At 34.9% G+C, this 15,036-nt stretch overlaps 1 pseudogene across 1 annotated transcript in view; it reads right to left on the bottom strand.

Moving 5' to 3' along the window:
* The window catches only part of LOC108523086 (protein unc-13 homolog C-like), a 261,211-nt pseudogene that overhangs the window by 103,245 nt on the left and 142,930 nt on the right, over positions 1–15,036 (bottom strand). The window contains exons 9-10 of the transcript XR_001883691.1: positions 4,536–4,705; positions 645–760 (exon numbers count right to left, since the gene is read on the bottom strand). The product of XR_001883691.1 is annotated as a protein unc-13 homolog C-like (transcript). The remainder of the gene's footprint in view (positions 1–644; positions 761–4,535; positions 4,706–15,036) is intronic.

Here is a 15,036-nt window from a genome sequence, read left to right on the forward strand (position 1 = left end):
GGTGAGTAACCACATCTTATTCTCTCCATACTGATATGTTTGTGGAAAGAGAAGTTAACATGGAAGAGTGTGCAATATGTATGAAACAGTTTGCTGTACTCAGAAACAGGAAGAAAAGTTAACTGCTTATGACATTGGCTCCCAAAAGCCATTGAAACAGCACCACATTTTTATGTTTCTAGTTATAAATAGAGTCCTAATTAAATCTTCAATAAAATCTGAACTCTAACTCAGAGTTCTCAAAACACAGTTATGATTTGATCCTCTCCTGCATTACCAAACTACTGCATATTTAATGCTTCCAAAATATGTGGCGTGACCCATTTCTTCAATCAATATTGTTATTACTCTTCTTCCCCTTTGGAAGAACAGTAATGTTTTTGTATCTACTTATGCATTATCATCTTACTGCCTATTCACAGCTGCCTCACAGGCTTGTTCTAAACTCTCATTAGATGACAAGTTCATCAGGGGTAATACAATACATAGAATTTATGATATTATATCGCCTGCTGTAGTATAGAGTCAGAACTCCAGGAACCACTCTACAAATTCAATGATTTTTAAAACCAAATATTCTGTTTTATAATCCATAATCAAGAACATTTCTTATATTTTGTATTAGTAAAATTCCATTTATTTACCTCATGTAAACAGGTATATTGAATATGATATGGAGCAACCTTCTCTTCTCCTTTTATCTCCACATTGATTTTCAATCGTATGGCCCCAGATACAGCTGACTTATCTGTCCTTTTCTCTGATAAAGCAAAAAAGCAATTTGTCAGTCATGTCTGACAATAATGTTTTTCTCGTATGACCTCTCAAAAGCTTAAAAAAAAAAGACTTAAGTAGCTAAAACTATTTTTCTGAGTCAGAGTTGCTTGTTAAGTAACCATAATGAGACCACATGTGGTTGCTCTTGCCTATAATCTCAGTGTTTTGGGAAGCCAACGTGGGAGTATCACTTAATGCTAGGAGTTTGAGACCAACCTAGGCAACATAACAAGATCTAGTCTCTACATTTTTTTTTTTTCATTAGGCAGGTGTGTTGGTGCTTGCCTGTAGTCCTAGCTAATTAGGAGGCTGAGGGAGAGGATGTCTTGAGCTCAGGAGTTTGAGGTTATACTAAGCTATGATCACACCAGGGCACTTCATCCTGTCTAACATAGTGAGACCCTGTCTCTATTTAAAAACAGAAGAAAGTAACCATGATTCCCCTAAATACAATTTAAGATATTTGCCTATTATGTTATTATAATTGTCAATTGTCTTATAGATATTCCAAATAAAAAAAAAACTAATCAGAAAACCTTGCCATTCTCATATATATTTCTGTGTACTTGATCAGTTTATACAATGAAATTAAATAAGTTATTTGGCAATCAAAATTAAGAAAAATGGTGTACAAATAGGAAATCATTTTGTCTGAAAGCTATCACTACTTGGTTTCTTTTCTTTCTGTACTTGAAAAGATGAGCCAAAGTTCTGGTTAATAAAAAAATGTTGCTAATAGTTTTCATTGTCAGTGATTTATAAAGACCGACAGTCTATAACCTAGGCTAACTTATAAGTGTTAGATTGTTTATTTGAATGGAAACAATGTATAGTCAATTTAGCCATAAAATGTGTGTATGTGTTCAGTATGAACTGATCAATAGCTCTGAGATAAATAAAGGCATAAACTTCTAGGCTGTGATTGTAGCAGGGGGGTCCTAAGTTCACGACCCATTTCTGGCAATCTGACCCATTTCACAAATGAAAATAGGATTTAGGTAAGTGACACAAAGTCAGTGCGGAGGACTTTAAATTGGCCCTCTTTCTAAACATAGTTGTACCTTTAGCCATATAAGGTACAGTTAAATAATGAAGATGATATCTCTCTTAGGGAACGTCTGATGACTTTTCACTTTTATTATTTAACAGTCATTTGTGTTACAAAGATTCTTCCCTTCTAAGTGCCAGGATCATAAGCAATTTTCCTACTGGCTGAGAGGGAGTTGATTCTCAACAAATATTAAAATTCTCTGCTGGGGCCAAGAGAAATGCAAGACCTAAGGTCTTTTTCATCACACACCTCTTTCCAGAACTCCAGGGGAGATTTGTTGGTTCTTTGATTTTTGACTGTTATCATCCCAAAGGATCTTTGGGAAGCAGGCTCCGCGTGGACACCCAAGGCTTTTGGTCAAAACTTCCTTTGTGTAGTAGAATGAATTTTAAGTGATGAGAAAGGTGTATCAAGAATAGAAACAGGTTATTTGTTTGGATAGAATGTATTCAGGGATTTTACACAAAGCTGAAAAAGGTAAAACCTGTACACACTCTCTCTTTTTTTCTCTCTCTCAAAGGTTAAACATCAGCAGTGAGGACAAAAATGTACTGAGTGTGAGTAGGTACAGACTTACAATATTGTGTTTCATCATATTTTCATCTCATAGACTGAAGGACAGTTTCAGCATAAGAGCTGGATGGCTGATTCTACTAAGAGCAGCATACTCAAATTCCTCAGCAAGTTCCTGAATATATACTGGTACATGGTGTTTTTTTGGTTCTTCTTTCTTCTCATTCCTCCTCCTCCTCCTCCTCCTCCTCCTCCTCCTTCTTCTTCTTCTTCTTCTTCTTCTTCTTCTTCTTTTTTTATTTATATACAAGGTCTCACTCTGTCACCCAGGCTGGAGTGCAGTGGCATAATCTTTTAGTTCACTGCAGCCTCAGTGTCCTGGGCTCAAGTGATCCTCCTGCCTCAGCCTCCAGAGTAGCTGTGACTACAGGCACATGGCACCATGCTCGGCGAATATTTTTTTAAATTTTTGGTAGAGATGGGTCTCACTATGTTGTCCAGTCTGAAATCAAACTCCTGGCCTTAAGCAATCCTCCCTCCTCGACCTCCCAAAATGTTGGGATGACAGGTGTGAGCCACTGTGCTAGGCACTCATATATGTTTTGTTAAAAGAACAAATGGGAGAAATTTCTGTTCTGACTTACAACTTTACTGCCTCAACCCAAGAAAATGTTAACGTATTACAGAAAAAAAAAGTCCACATAAAGATAAACCTCTTTCATAAAGAAATAATTGGTGAATGTTCCACAGAGTTAATAGCCTGAAATTTACCCTGTTAGTATCTCTATTTTCATATATGAAGTCATTTAATAGTTAAAACAAGCTTTGGGGGGTGGCTCATTATAGGAGAGGTAAAAATTCTACTGCAATCCGTAAGAGTACCAATCTTCTTTAAGGAAGATTTCTTAAAATAGTTTTGATAATTAGTTCTTAGTTTAACTTGAATCATCTGTGTTTAGATAAATTAAATATCTCTCTTTCATTGAATTATCCTGTAATCTAGAGTTTCATGAATTCTATGTGACCTTCTCCTTTTAGTTTGTCAATTATTTCATTACTAAAAGTATGCAGATTATTTTTTTAAAGTCAAAAGCACTTTTTATTTTGTTAACATATGTTGGTATCCTAAGTGGTGATTCTTTTTAACCTGAGGAATGTGTCAACTCTTTAACTCATATCCAGCCAGCCCACAAAAGGTTAATTAAAACACTTTATAGGATATGATTAAGACATCTTCAGATCGTGCCTTTGCAGAAACTGGGGTGACCCATATATTTTTTGTTTGTTTGTTTGTTTGTTTTGTTTTGTTTTGTTTGAGACGGAATCTCGCTCTGTCGCCCAGGCTGGAGTGCAGTGGCGCCATCTCGGCTCACCGAAAGCTCTGCCTCCCGGTTCACGCAATTCTCTTGGCTCAGCCTCCGGAGTAGCTGGGACTACAGGCGCCCGCCACCTCACCCGGCTAATTTTTTTTGTATATTAGTAGAGACGGGGTTTCACCGTGTTAGCCAGGATGGTCTCGATCTCCTGACCTCATGATCCGCCCATCTCGGACTCCGACCCATATATTTTTACTACTATTAAATCACCATTGAAATTCTATGTTATTATTCTATTCTAGTAAAAGTTAAATCAAAACTTACCTTATTTAATTTCTGGTTCTATAATAATTTTTAAAATCATTCCAACTAATCACCTTCTCAATATCTTCATCATGAGAGTCTGCATGAGTTCACATATTTACTTGGCTTTGTCAACTAAACCCTACTTTTATACTATCCTTGGAAAGCAATTCAAAATACATTTTTCCTTCATTGCCAAAATTCCATCAATGGACAAGAAGGAAATAAGTCAAACAGCATTAAATAATAGATTATTTGTTTCCCACGTATTTGGCAAAGGTTTATGAAGCTGTATTTCATGCATTAAAATTAAGAATGCAATAACATTTTCTCTAAAAGACATCTAGGTAGTTCTTGGAAAGGGTTTTCTCTTTTCACCTCAGATTTATCAAAGTCTTTTAATAGTGTTGAAAAAAGAATACCCTTTTCTTGTCAATGAAATGAATCATCTACAGTCCAACAGAATGTCCTGGAAAGGCACTGGTTATTTTTACTTACATGGGAATATAATACATGCCACAGGCATTCAGGGGTTTTATTTAACTTGTTTTCGAGTAGATAAAAAAAATAATCACCTAAGTTGTACCAGACATCCATTTCTCCACTCAGGGTCCTCACTTCTACAATTGTTTGTCCCAGAAAATCATCTGACTCCTTCTTGAAATGTTGCTTGACTCTGGATTTAATATCATCATCTTCATCCCATACTCTGACTTTGATTCGATCTGTGGAGTTATGACACTCACTGAAAATAAATGTGGATAAGTTAACAACCATTGAAAACTGCACTAAATTGCATCTGATGTTAGTACTTTATTTTCCATCTATTCTAGAAAGGCACAATATACAACATAATAAATGAGATAACTCATTACATCTATCCATGGGATGTTGCAGGCACATAATGCAAATATACTGAAGAAAAGTTAAATAATGTTAATAAGGGAAAATCGAATCCCATTCCATCCTATTTCCTTCAACTGATTTAGATATAGTCAAATACCGGTCAGAAATCTTTGCTTGTGATATTTTCACTTATGCCATATTTCCTATTGACAATAGTTATCTTGATAAAAATATCCATGCTTGGAAAATTCTTCACCATAAAAATAAAGCTAATTTTATTGCAATGGGTGTTGAGAATGTGGACTTCACAGACTACAAAATGACAATAAGAGTTTTCTGAAGGACTTGAAAAACTAAAAATCCCAGTGAGCACATAAGATATTGTTAAATCAAGTAGAATTAGAGTAAAATCCTTCTGATTTAAAGAACAAACTGTACATTCTAGTCCATTGTTAATTTCCAGGTTTCCTCTACCCTCTTTTGTTGAAGCAAGCTACTTAGTATTGCCTACACATACTACGGACTTTTCTGACACTATGATTCTTGTATACACTCTTCCCTAGGCTTTTCTGCCTGTTAACTAACCAATCTTTAGGAATCAGCAAGTTAACTGATGTATAGTGTATCACTTTTCCTACAACTTATTGAACCATTTAGTTGTGATCAACTGTATGCTCCCTGTGTATCCTGTACATGATTTCCTCTAGTACGGATGCTTTATCTCAGGGTTCATGGATGAGTTCTGAGCAATCTTGAACTTGGATTAAAATACGTATATTATATATACACACACACACAGAGAATATACATACTATATATTATCTATATAATATATATAGATATAGATATCTTTCTATATAATTTATATCTGTATTATCTATAATTAATATAGATATATGTATAAAACATGTATTTTATGCATACATATGTATAATACATGTATATATTTTATGCATATTATGCATGCATAATATATATACATGTATTATACATATTTTATGCATACATACATGTTTTATACATATATATGCATAAAATACATATATATAGAGAGAGGAAGAGATCATCTTTATATTTTCAATTATGAATATAGGTAACAAACTACAACAGCATTTTTGTCATCAATACAACCACAGATACTTACATATAACATTGTAAGTGTTATGAACCTCAAAATATTATTTGTACCTATCATTAAACTAAAACTATGTTTCAATATAATTGATTTAATTCTATGAATTTTATTTTTTATATGAAAAGGTACATTTTGAAAAGACATCCATGGTTTTCACTAGACTTCCCAACAGGTTCATGGTGCAAAAAGTGTTTAAGGATTCCTAACAGTATAATGTCTCTTTCATTAACTTATAAGGCAAAATAATACGGCACATACAAGAATAATATTTGAATCTGACAAGACTATATGCGAATTGTAGCACCACTGTTTCTACTTAACATAGGAGTTTTCAACACAGAGCATTTTACTAGTTTCTGGGACATTTTTGGTTTTCACGAACATTCAAGGACAGTACTCTACTGGCATTCAGTGGAACAGGCTAGAGATTTAGACACCCCACTATGTACAGGACAGGGTGCATGATTTAAAATGACCCATAAGGCATTAAGGGAATTGCTTAACTCATTGATAATTATCTTAGCTCAGTATGTAATTCTTTTAGGTAGAAACACCATGTCTTTTGCATCGTTTACTAGACGCTGAAATGTCCTGGAAAGGAACTAGCCTGTCACTCACTAATCAAAGAAGGTTTTGTTGTTGTTGCTGTTAAGAAATTCACCAAGGCTTGTTTTCCATTTTGAAAAATTACATCACCCATGTCGAAACTACACAAAGCATTTGAACTATAGTGTTTGAACTATAGTATTTATAGTGTTTGTATCAGTGTGCATTTGAAATGGTCATATTCATGTTAATTCTATCGACTGTGAAAGCCTGTGTCTACTATGTATTCTAGGGTAGTTGTAGCCAAGCCCTTACACATTAAAATACATATTAGAATACTTTTAGTTCTCCTTCATTTTAGGTTGGAACATTATACTGATTTTTCAAATTATATCTATATAGGTTAAATCATACATTACTTTGTTTCAGCATAAAATGGGTCATTATGAATTATTTCACATAAAAATGAATCATTGGGTCTGACAGGGTTGAGAACTACTATGTCTACCTAACTTAACTTCTATAAATCTCAGTTACTTTATCTATAAATAACATGGGATAATAACACTTGTCTTAGAAAATGTCTGCGGGAAATGGTAGATAACACCTTATAGCAGTTAGCATAGTGCAGGCAATGTTTGATCCCTATTAGCTATAATATGCCATTATTCCATAAGTTCCACACATTCTTTTTGAAGTTAGAGCCTATGTTTAATATATCTCTTATTGATTATTTCTGTCATGTATCTTTCAACAAATATTCACTAAAGTCTGCAAAGTTTCACCAAAGTAAAATCCCTTTTATATTTGAGGAAAAAATAATTTTGTCATTCTTAGAAATATATTCATAAACATACCTAAGTTTGCGCTATTTTATTAGTAAAATGTGGTAGAAATTGGGGGGGTGAAAGGAAGAATTAATCCATGACATTGTGTCTGGAGCAGCTAACAAAGCCCACTATCAACCATGGAGAGCAGTCAGGCTAGTAACAGCACAGTTGTCTCCCATTGACCCAGAATTCCCGAGATAACTGTATGAACCCACACCTGAAATTATTGTAGCAAGCATATTTGGATAACCTCTTCGGTAATTTGCCCAAAATTTATATTAAAAATGGCTAACATTTTAAGTTCCTTGCTCTCAAAAAGAAGAAAAGTCTAAGTAGAAACAAAGACACAACCACTAGTTTATTTCATTCTTATCTCAGAAAAAGACAGAAAGGCATTTCAGAGTAGCAAAAGAGACAGTTGTCATCTTAAACTTAACTCTCAATACACTGCAAATGCAGAAAGATGTCCCTTTTTGTCATTTTTTGATAAATAAATCATCAGAGTTTATATAAGTCCTGGAAGACAGAGTTCTAATGTATTTTTTACCTGCAAATAGCAGGCACAATAGATAACAAGCTCTAGATAATAAAGATTGGTAAACATTTCTAGAATCTATTCCTTCACAAGAAAAAATATTCTATCTCATTTTGAGGCCTTTTTTTTTGAGATTCTAGTTTTTACTATAAAAGCAAGGTAAAAATTTATTAAGTGGTTAAATACACACACAAATAGCAATCCATACAAAATAGTAGTAACTATATGGGTCGATAAACATACACACATGGGCATGTGTCTTTCTACATAATACATACATATGATATAGAAAAAGGAGGGAGAGACAATACTATCTTTCTTTCCAAATTTCTGTTTAAAATAAATGTGATACAAATAGATGAAGGACAAATATAAATGACCAATGATGTGCTTTGTATAAGTGTACTTGTAATTTGCCTTGAGAGTTTGAGTCTCTCTGCATTTCTGATTGTTTTTTTTTTCATTTTTCTAATTAAAGGAACTTTTTATTTTAGAATAATTTTAGATTTACAAAAGAGTTGCAACAATAGCACAGAGCCTTTCTGTATGCCCTGAACCCTAATTATTTACTAACCTGTCACATTACTAGTATTTGTCACAACTAACATTGGTTCTACTTTCGTTCCCCATAAAGACTGGCCAGCTCTTACATTCTTTCTCTTCCAAACAGCTGTTTTTTGAGGAATATTAAGTTTGCCATTCTGTTTCACATCGAAACTGTCAGAAACTTACACTTTTACTTCACAGAGCAAAGGTAAGAGCGGGGCTGCTGTTTCAAATGTTGAAGATTACCTAAGGGTGTCGTGATGGGTTTGAAACTGGAGATTCAGTTGATGATTCTGTAGTGGGGAAGCATCATGTATGGAGGCCCAGGCTCTCCAGCATTCTGCTTCCATTTTGACCAGATCCCTCCTTGTGTTGCTCATCTTCTGAAGACTCAAGTTAGATAACTCACTTTCCTGGATTCCTTTGCAGCTACGTTCCAGGTATTTACCCTGCATTCAAGCAAGGTGTAAACTCAAAGGGGCACAGTGTCCTTATCATGGGAACTGCTTTTCCCCCCCAACAGTGGATGCTATATAGTACTGTCATACAGGGTTTCACAGTACTATTTAGTCCCGAGGGGCAAAAGAATTGATTGGTGTTTTCACCAAAGAAACGCTGCCACATAACTTGACCCAGTTTCCACACAGTAGCTTTAGAAGCTGGTACTTGAACTTCTACAATGATTCTTGAGTGACCTAGTAGTCTATAAAGAATCTTTCTCTGCCTAAACTAACCAAAGTGGACTGCTTTGTTTGCAACTAAGAATGCTCACTAACATAATAATTGTTAAAGCATGAAGGCAATGGCAAGTAACGGAGTCTAAAAACGTAGAACTGACTCAGTGGAAGAGATGCTGGTACACAGAGTGAAGATTTAATCACCTCAGGCTAGAAAGCCGATATATTTTGATAAGCAATTGCAAAACAGCTGGTCAAATCTTGCTCACTATATGTATAAACTTTGACCACGATGCCAGCTGAGGCTTTTTTATTAGTGGGAATGGTAGGAAATAAAATTCAAAATATTGCCAAGTGATTATTAAATGCTTCCCCCTTTCAAAAATATACTACCATACACAGAGAGACACTCACACCGAATCTAGACAGTTTATAGGTAGAGATTCAAAGGAGAGCAGCCATGTTCAAAAGAGGTGCATTTGCTAGTGTCCTGCAATGTAAATTGACTGAGAATATTATAATTTGGAACTCTGCAGGGTTGCCAAAAGCCAGCTGATTCTGTATACAAAAAGGTACCTGTACAAGCAGAGGTTTCTAAGTGCAACTTCAGAAAGAGATAAAATTGTTGCCCGAGGGCTTTTCCAGCACCATCCTTTAAGAGGCCTTTGAGTGAAAATGAATGGTAGCTTAGCAGCAAAAACCAAATTAAAGGTGTTGCATTCTCACTCTGGAATATTATTTTTCTGGAACTGAGGCTGCAGCCATTAGGTTAAGGGAGATGAATTGATCAGAACAGAGGAGCCAAGAGCTAAGAGTCAAAATTGTCCAGGCTTATGTGGTTACTTGCTCATAAAATTGTCTTAGAGCCCATCTCCTGGAAGCCTGGTAAATTTTCCAGGAAGCAGTATTGCCCAAAAGTCATATATACATGCAGAGAAGCTAAGGAGATTGTTGGTGGCAGATGCTATAAGTACACTCATACAACAACTTTTCAAACCACTCCCCTCCTTCCCTTTTTAGTTTGATGCAATTTCCCAACCTCCCCTGCAACTAGAGATGGACATTAGCCAATGTGTCTCACATGTGGCTGGCTATAGCTGTACTTAAAGTAATTCCTGTGTCCCTGCACTCACAGCAATTAAAAGAAAAAAAAAAGGACTCCAAGCAGAGCATCTCCCCAGCTAGGAAGACCACATGCCTGGATTTCCTGGGATGGTCCCCATTTATGGATATTGTACATAATGGAATGACTTTTAATTATTTTAGAGCCCTTTTTAATTTACTTTCACCTTTCACAGTACTCACCCTTGAGTGTAGCCACTGACGAAATGAGCAAGGAAGATTAACCTGTATATAGACTCAAAGTAGTGGAGGGAAATTGATAAACAAAATTCATCCAGAAAGTAGCAGGTCATACAAGATTGGCTAACCCAGAAACTACTTCTGCTGCTAGCATCAGGAAGTCCTGAACATATCTGTCCAGGGGACCCTATGGTTGCTACATACACAGACTATGTATTTTCCATTTTCTCTCTTACTAAATGAGAAATTTTAAATTGTTATCCTATTTTATTTTCTCTCCACAACAATACATTGGGAGTGCTGGATGAAGATGCATAGTGTTTAATTTGTGTCCCAGGATCCACAAAGACCAAACCTGAAGCTTGTGAAGAGATTACAGACAGATCCTGAACTTCAAGCTAAATGCAGTAACTGAATATAATTTTTGGATTACCTACATTGAAAGGGAGAGAATGAATTCATTTAAAGTAAGTGTAGGTGTAGAAAAGGCATATATACATGCTGAGAAGCTAAAGAGGTTGTTGGTGGCAGATGCTATAAGTATACCCATACAACAACCTTTCAAACCATTCCCCTCCTTCCCTTTTTCAGTTGTATGCAATTTTCCAACCTCCCCTGCAACTAGAGATGGACATTAGACAAAGTTCTTCCAATGAGATATGAGCAATAGTCTTCTGATGCTGTCTCCTCTTTTTTCTACATTTACTACCCTGAAACATGGATGTAGAACAGCCTTCACTAAAAGTGTTAAAACAGGAAGATAAAATAAGCTTTGTTCTTTGAAGGGATAATTGAGTTACCATACCAATATCTGAACTTCTTGTTGAATGAAATAAATGACTCTCTTCTTTGCTAATGCTGTGGCTTCATGTGAGACTGAACACAATTCTGACTGGATCAAGTAGGAAAGAATACAAAACACAGTAAGTTAATTTTATTTGATTATATCTGAAATAAATTTAACTACGTTTAAGAAGTTATTAGTTTTTATACTTGCTGTGTTCTGTGGCATTCCTTAACTATTTAAAATGTGTTTCACAAACCTTGACTTTTATAAAAATATACAGGTTTGCATTTTAGCTGGGAAATGATAGGCTCTTGTAGTAAACAATTTGACAGCAAGAGAAATATCCTTACATACAAGAGGAAAACAAAATCTATCATGTGTAATAGAGGGAGAATGTGTAGTCTCACTAAATCTTATTCTACTAAACCATTTCTGTACTGAATAATTTGTTAACCAAGACTTGGGTTTAGGGTTTACCAGTTTGTGAATTTGGCTTTTTTTTTTAACAACAGAAATTAAGATTTTTTACTGCACAAACTTGATAAATAAAGTACTGCTAGAGTCAAGGTATTTGTTTTCAGTTTTCTTTAATTAAAATAATTCTCTTCTTAAAGAGTGATTCATATTTCTAATTTTAAATGTTTTCATTGTTAAAGAGAGAGCTGGTTTTGTTTCCATGGGAATAAGGTATTTTATTCCATCCAAAACTAAAGAAAAATATATTCCTTTTCTGGCCTCAGGATTATTGTGTGTGTGTCTGTGTTTTGATTTTTGTTTCTAATTTACAGGTGCTGTATCTCTGTAGCGCCAATCACTTATTTGGCCAATTCTCTTTTGGCAGCCATAAAAATGACTAATTTCCTTATAATTGCTTATTCCATCTTTACAAATATTTTCAGATATAGAGTCTCCTAGATATGGTCCAAATAGATATTTCCTCTCAATTAAAGCAAAAATTTTTTTGGCCAAGTTATCAGTGTTTAACCCATCATGAGATGGATCCCTCTACCTAGAGAAGTGCTCATGGCTTTCATAAAGTCAGTAAAGCCTGATTGCCTGACTTCACTGGAAAAAAACAAGTTCCTGCCCAAGTAACCATCTCGGAATATAACAGCATTGCTGAAGTAGTATATTAGAAGAGAGTTGTTAAATATTGAAAACTGCACTTATAGTTGGGCTAGATCTAATGAAGCAACTAAAATATATTTCACACTGCAACTATACCAGAAAAATGTCAATAGTAAGTGCTGTCACCGTTAGAAATCATGTTCGTTAAGAATATCTAAAAATTCTAGCTCCGTATTTTAATTGTAAAAAGATCCTGTAATATTTAAAATAGTATTGTATCAGCTTTGATTAAGAGATATACTGATAAATAATGGGCCAGGCATGGTGGCTTACGCCTGTAATCCTAGCAGTTTGGGAGGCTGAAGTGGACAGATCACTTGAGGTCAGGAGTTCAAGACCAGCCTTGCCAATAGGGTGAAACCCTGTCTCTACTTAAAATACAAAACAATTAGCCTGGTGTGGTGGCAGACACCTGTAACTCCAGCTACTCAGGAGGCTAAGGCAGGTGAACCGCTTGAACTGGGGAGGCAGAGGTCGCATTGAACTGAGATCATGCCACTGCACTCCAGCCTGGGTGACAGAATGAGACTCTGTCTTAAAAAAATAAATAAATAAAATAAATAACTACTGAACATACATGATTAATAAATATATACATATATAAAAATATATATTCATTAAAATAAGCTATAAGGGTATACATCAAAATATCAAAATATAGGTGATAAAATTTGTGAAAATTTATTTTATTATTTGTATTTTTTCTGTTACAATAAAACATGTATTTTCAAATATCTTCTGGTAATTGTGAATGATCTCATTCCAACCCGGCCTGGAAGGCAGGGCATCAATTGAGAAAATCATCAGCAGAAACCTCGTGCCAGAGCCATCCTGAGGCAAAGCAGCAGCGGCAGGCTTTCAAACAGTAATTAAATTCTCTGGTTACAGCTTAATTCCTTAAACTCTGACCCAGCAAATGAAAATACTATAAGACACTCAACTTTCACATTTCCTCTTAGTGATTGATCATGAATTACGTAACCCACTTCTATTGCAATATCGGTGTCTCGCTTATTATTGCATGAAGATCCCTAACACTATTATCTTCAAATTCTATTATAGTAGATGGACAGACTCTAAGTTCAAAACCCAGTGATGATGCAGAGAAACTTTTCCCACCTACATTTAACAGGAGCTATTTAGTTATTGAAGTTAAAAAAACAAAAGAGTCCCCAACACTTTAAATTCTCTCATAGTTTTTCTTTGTACTATTAAGGCACTGTAAATCCATTTTAGAAGTCAGTAACACAGGAGACAGTGAAAATAAGAACAAGAAAGGAATTACATTATTAGCATGACTTTTGGAAAAAGAGAAGAGGAGTTCACGCACTGGCTTTTAAGGGTTGACTGAAGAAAGTACTTATATTTTAACAGATCACAGAAACAAAGGGCAAAATATGACCTTATAAGCTACATTAATTTCCCGGAACCACCTTCTAGACCCCACAGTTAGATTATAAATCTTTCAAAGTCTTGTATTATATGTTTATATCTAGTGATTTCTCCACAGTTAATGTTGCAGAATAAACTTGTTTTAACAGCTGTTTCAATAACGATTAAATAACATTAAAACAGCCGAATAATAACAGTAAATCAATACTAAGCTTTTAAAATACTATCCAAATTATAATGTAAAATATAATTATTAATACTATTAAAATAATAAACACAAAAAACTTGCTTAGGAAAATACCCCGTGTTCATTTTGCTATGAAAAGAGAGACTGCTTAGGAAGAGAGATATCAGCAAACAGGAAGATCAAATTGTTCTCTCAAGAAATTAGAAGTGTGTGTGTGTGTGTGTGTGTGTGTGTGTGTGTGTGTGCACATGTGCTCGTGGTGATTTCTATTCACCATTTCTTTGATTCACCTTGTATTTTCCCAGCTCAAACCCTGTATTCATGTTTTTCCTAGTTAAGGATGTCTTCTCCCTACTCCTCTGGTGGGCGCTTACCTGTCTTTCAAAACCCACATAAAGAGTCATCCCTGTGTGAAAGTTTCCTGGGAGCTTTTTGTTTGTTCCAAGCTCTAGTGCCTGCAGCAAGTAGGTGTTCAAAATTATTTGCATAATAAATAAGAGAAACATCACAGGTAGGAGTAATCACACTCTTCCTTTTTACTCCTCATTAGACATTACAAATATACTTGTTTGAATTAGTGGCATAATTATTGTAGCTGAAATTAAACTATTTGTTTGAAGAAACAAGGTCCACTTTGGATGTATGTTTGATATTTATTTGATATTTTAATAAAGAAATTATCTTTCCAAATCTGACTTTTATTTAAGTGGTGATATGTGTTCTTTCTAAAAGCTTACCTGCCCACAGAACAAAGAACTATACATCAATAATCTCTAAAGTCATCGGTTGTAATGAGGAACAAAAGATCATATAACTATAAAGGGACTGGAACAGTGTCTGTTGCTATTGTTCGTGGTTTTCTTATTCTAGCTATAATATTCCAAGATCTGTGATTCACAGTATCAGTTACACATTTTTTGTATTTCACTTTGAAGGTCAATATGTATTAGACATGATGGAATCATAAAACTAGCTTAGAAAAAGACCTGTCTAGTTCAAATTCCATTTGAGCCACTCACTAGCAATATGATTTTGGGCAAGTTGCTCAATTGCACTGAGCCTCTGTGCCCAATCAATAAAACTGAAGTATTGATAATTACTTTTAAGGTGATTAAATATTACATACACACACATACACACACACACACACACACACACACACACA

This window comes from Rhinopithecus bieti, unplaced genomic scaffold (assembly GCF_001698545.2).
Source record: "Rhinopithecus bieti isolate Rb0 unplaced genomic scaffold, ASM169854v2 scaffold_70516, whole genome shotgun sequence".
In the NCBI taxonomy this organism is placed as follows: domain Eukaryota; kingdom Metazoa; phylum Chordata; class Mammalia; order Primates; family Cercopithecidae; genus Rhinopithecus; species Rhinopithecus bieti.